Source organism: Microtus ochrogaster, chromosome 7, assembly GCF_000317375.1.
Source record: "Microtus ochrogaster isolate Prairie Vole_2 chromosome 7, MicOch1.0, whole genome shotgun sequence".
Lineage (NCBI taxonomy): Eukaryota > Metazoa > Chordata > Mammalia > Rodentia > Cricetidae > Microtus > Microtus ochrogaster.
The window spans coordinates 3,186,527-3,191,580 of record NC_022014.1 but is presented as its reverse complement, the minus strand read 5'-3'; positions in this window follow the sequence as shown (position 1 = coordinate 3,191,580).

Here is a 5,054-nt window from a genome sequence, read left to right as displayed (position 1 = left end):
GACAACCAAACATTTTTGCCCCAAACCATAATGGTGTCCCTCACTGGATTCCACTCTGGCATGCCAGAGGCTTCTGGGCTATGCAGGTCTGTAAGCACCAGCTTGGTTCCTGTGCCAATGTCTTCAGCTATGCTGGCTGTCTCACCACATTCTCCTGGGTGCCCTGGCAATGCTGTTCCCTGACACAGCTGAGTAACAGTGTGGCCAGCAGAGGGCTCTAAATTCCGTGCTCACAACCAAGGTGACCTTATCTCTGTCTTGGTTCTGAACTGTCACCGAGGTGCAGGACTTTGCTGGTGGCAGGAATCTGCCTGACCTATTGTCAAGCTGCACCAAATCAAAGGTGTGTGTCAAGTTTAACTTACACTTTTATGTGATTAAGTTACAAAAGCAGCCAAAAAAATCTTTTTAACTAAGATCAAAAGCAAAATCAATATCCAAAATTTAATTTGTAGACTAGCTAAAATGCAGGCATGCAAAGAAGTAGAGGTATCCCACCTCAGATCCAAACACCACCACTCTTCCGTGCTCCTATCTGCTTCCCCAGGAACTGCTTTCTGCCAGATACAGGGCTCATGCCAGGCGATTAGACAACTTTTCCTTTGTAGACTATGCTGTAGTGAGTTGATTGGTCTCATTCACAATACGTGACAGAAACACCATTTGTGTATGTGCACATTGTTTACCTGAGAAATCCTGGGCTATTTCACAACTACTTTTAATCAAGTTTTATATTTTTCATAGAAAATAATAGATAACAGAACAGGATAATTATAATATCACATTTTTAGCTTGTGATTCGTGTTTTTAAATGTACTTTTTAATATTCTGATAAAACATATAGCAGCAAATTCATAATCTTAACCATTTTTACTTATACAAATCAGTGGCATTAGTATGTTTATAATGTGTGCTCATTACCTTTCCAGACTGGTTTACTTCCTTCCATACTGCAACTTCACGCATTCTCTCCTCCCTACAGCTCAGGTAACCTCTGATCTACATCTCATCTCTGAGAATTAGGCTATTCTGGGCACCTCACCTGAGTGGATCCCACAGTGTTTGTCCATGTGACTGGCTGCCTTTACTTAGTATAATGGTCTTTAAGTTCACCCATTATGTAATATGTGTCATTCTTTTGTATAGCTGAGAAATACTGCTTTAGCTGTGTATGCTATATTTTACTTATCTGTTCATCTGCTGGTGACATTTGAGATTTTTTTTTTTTAACCTTTGGGCTATTAGGAACTTTGCTGCACTAAACATGCCTGTGCAAACATACAACACTTTTTTGTTGTTTTTTGAGACAGGGTTTCTCTGTGGTTTTGGAGCCTGTCCTGGAACTAGCTCTTGTAGACCAGGCTGGTCTCGAACTCACAGAGATCCGCCTGCCTCTGCCTCCTGAGTGCTGGGATTAAAGGCGTGCGCCACCACCGCCCGGCCCTTTTGTGATTCTTAATTACAAATTCTCATGGCAATCAGGAAAACTCGGGTTAACTCTTGCAAAGCACGTAGCCTTATGTACTTAGCCTTTGGACAGCAAATGCCAGTTATTGTTGTCTTTATCACTTAGTAAGACTTTGTTGTATGAATTATTCCTAGTATATTTTGACACTTATAATTACTTTTTATAAATAGGTATAAAAATAGGTATACAATATTTTATTGAGCTGGGTGGTGGCACACGCCTTTAATCACAGCACACAGGAGGCAGAGGTGGGTGGATCTCTGAGTTCTAGGCTAGACTGGTCTACAGAGCAAGTTCCCAAACAGGCAGGACTACATAGAGAAACCCTGCCTTGGAAAACAAAACAACTGCACCACTCCAAATAATTGTTGAAAAGAAATTTTTTCACACACTACATTCTGTTTTTCCATCTTCCAATGCTTCCTAGACCCTCCCTACCTCTCCACCCTTCTAACGCCCTTCCTTCTTTCTTTTTCTCTAGAGAACAAACAAGCAAACAAAAATGGCAAATGAACTAGAATAAAAAAAGAAAAAGTACAGAAAACAAATAAACACACACAGACACATATACACACAAAACCTATAAAAACAGAAAATCAAGCCGGATGGTGGTGACACACACCTTTAATCCCAGCACTTGGGAGGCAGAGGCAGGTGGATCTTTGTGAGTTTGAGGCAAGCCTGGTCTACAAGAGCTAGTTCCAGAACAGGCTCTAAAACCACAGAAAAACCTGTCTCGAAAAACCAAAACCAAAACCAAAACCAAAACAAAACAAAAACAAAAAACAAAAAAAAAACCTCAGAAAATCAAAAGCCATATATATAAGCAGAAGACAAGTAAGACAAAAAAAATACTCAAGCAAAGCAATATGATACAGAAAGTATATAAAAAATACCATTGAGTTCATTTTGTGTTCTTTATCAACTGCTGGGCATGAGGCCTCCCTTAAGTGTGGTTAATATACTCAATGAGACTCCATTGGAGAAAATAATTTTTCCTTTACAAGCAGTCAACTGGAGAGAGGTCCTTGGTTAGGAGCATGCACCTATGTCCACTTCCCCTCTTAGCTCTGGGACACTGTCTGACCTGAACCTGGAAAGGCCTGTGCATTTTGACACACAATGAGGTGACATTTGCGTCAGTCCTCACTGTTTCCTTGGTGTCATCCATTCCCTCTGACTTTTACTGTCTTTCCACCTCCTCTTCTGTATAGCTAGCTCCCCAAGGCCTGTGAGACACTTAAAATTACACTTCCATTTCCCTTTAAGCAGGCAAAAGTTGGCTATGTGGTGGTGGTGCACACCCTTAATCCCAGCACTTGGGAGGCAGAGACAAGTGGGTCTCAGTGAGTTTGAGGCCAGCCTGGTCTACAAAGCTCTAGGACAGCAGGGTCTACACATAGAAACCCTGTCTCGAAAGAAAAAAAAAACAGACAAAAGTCTTAGCATATTTGCTTAGTGTTCATAGTGAAAAGAAATGGAAAACCAACCTGATAGTGGAGTTACCATGATTACATTTGTAGAGATGCAGCAGGGAGGTTTTTAAAGAGATGCAAATTATCACCTAGTCATGGTACTTGGCCGTGGTTAGAGTTTGTAGGGTTGGGAGAGGCATTCTGAAACTTTCATGCTGTTACACTAATCTAATTAATGTCTACTCACCCCAGATAGGGAACCAATGACAGACCAAAATAGGAATACTACCAAAGTCCAACTTGATAAGACAATGAGTTTTGTATGGTTACTTATAGGAGTGTAGGTGTGAGAGTACTTACTGGAGCAGAAACGAGTCAGGCAGTTGTATCACCAACGCCCGTTTCATCATGGATAAAGTTGCATGAAATCTGGAATCTCAGAGCTCACTGAAGAATTTGCAGATAGTTTGACAGAAAGCTCAAATTGTCTGGGCCTCTTCCAGGCAGTTCAACCTGCCTTCTTCAAGGACCTTCTCAAGGAGCACTGCCCCTCCAAAAGCTAAAAGATCCCTTCGAAGTTGGATCTACTGGAACTAGAGGGGTCTCTCTCTTCCAGGCAAGTTGGCTGATCTCTGCCTCTTCCAGGAAGTTCAGCATGTCTGAAACTCTTCTGGGCAGCCCAGCATGTCTAAGAACATCTCATAGCAGTCCTGACTGTTTACATAAGCTTGGGAAAGGAGGGTTCTAGACTTCTGGTCAGTTTCAGGGACTTCCTGAAACTATTGAGATGTTTGTTTCCCGAGACTTTAAGTAGCTTCTCTGAAGAACTGTATGTTTCACTTCACTTCAGAAGATCCTATCTTAAGGGGCTTCCATAAAATGGAAAGCTTTATCTTGGAGGAAATAGCTACATAACACTTGTCAAGTACAAATTTGTATATTCTCTTTCCTACACATTTTGACAAAATGCACTTAAATCTTTAAGTGTAAACCAGATAATCAGTTTCATAGCCTTTTCCCCCTAAAGAATAAACACTCAATGTTGTGTTTGAAAACAGTTCTCGCCTTGTTGTGTCTGTTTAAACACCAGAAACTAAACCTGTGGAGAATATTGCCCCACACCTCACCCCATTAACTCCAAGTTTTCAAGAGATTTCCCTGCTTCTGTGAGGAGCAGGGATGCCTGATGCGGCTCTGAGTGAGACAAAGTGCACTATGTCTGTAGACTACTTTACTGCTCTCTCCAACCGGAGTCATCTGCCCACTGAGTTTCGGTCCCGTCCTTTCCACCTGCTTTGCATTTCCTTGTTCCTTCACTTATCTTCCTGAGAGCACCCCTTCAAAACGTTACCTGGACAATGATTCCCATCTTATGATCTGCTTCTGGGACATATGATCTAAGAAGATATACCAATTAAAAATAATTAGATGAGTGTTCACTAGCCTGAAAAGGTGTTCAAGTGAGTGGATAATACTTTCCCCTCTGGTACTGGGGATGGAACCCAGAGTTTTACATGTGGTGGGGGTAGGCAAGTACTTTATCACTGATTTTATATATACACCCTCTTCTTTTTTGTGACACAGATCTACGTAGTCTGGCCTTGAATTTGATATGTAGCGAAGGATGAACTTGAATGTGCTGGGGAAAGGGTAAGAAGATGCTGGAGGTCAGGTAAAAGACAAACAACAGACACCTTTATTCAGCTATGGTGAGAGCCTTATATGCCCTCTTCCAGCACCCAGGCTGCGTTCCCATCAGTTGACATTGCGCGGTCTCCCCTCATTAGCTAGGCATGATCAGGACCTGTTGATAGATCCTCGGGCAGACTCCAGGCTGGCTCTTCTCCTGGCCTTGTAGGTCCTATATCTTCCTGTTCTTGAACTCCTCCTGATTCTCCTGCCTCCATCTTCTGAGTGCTAGGCGTGTGCTGTCAATATGATGCTAGGATTGAACCCATGACCTCATGAATATGAGGCAAGCATCTCATCACTAAGTAAATTCTCAGCAGTCCTCTCCCCCACTTTCTACTTTTTCTTCTTTACTTTGTTTTTTGTTTTTTTTTTGTTTTGTTTTGTTTTTCGAGACAGGTTTTCTCTGTGGTTTTGGAGCCTGTCCTGGAACTAGCTCTTGTAGACCAGGCTGGTCTCGAACTCACAGAGATCCGCCTGCC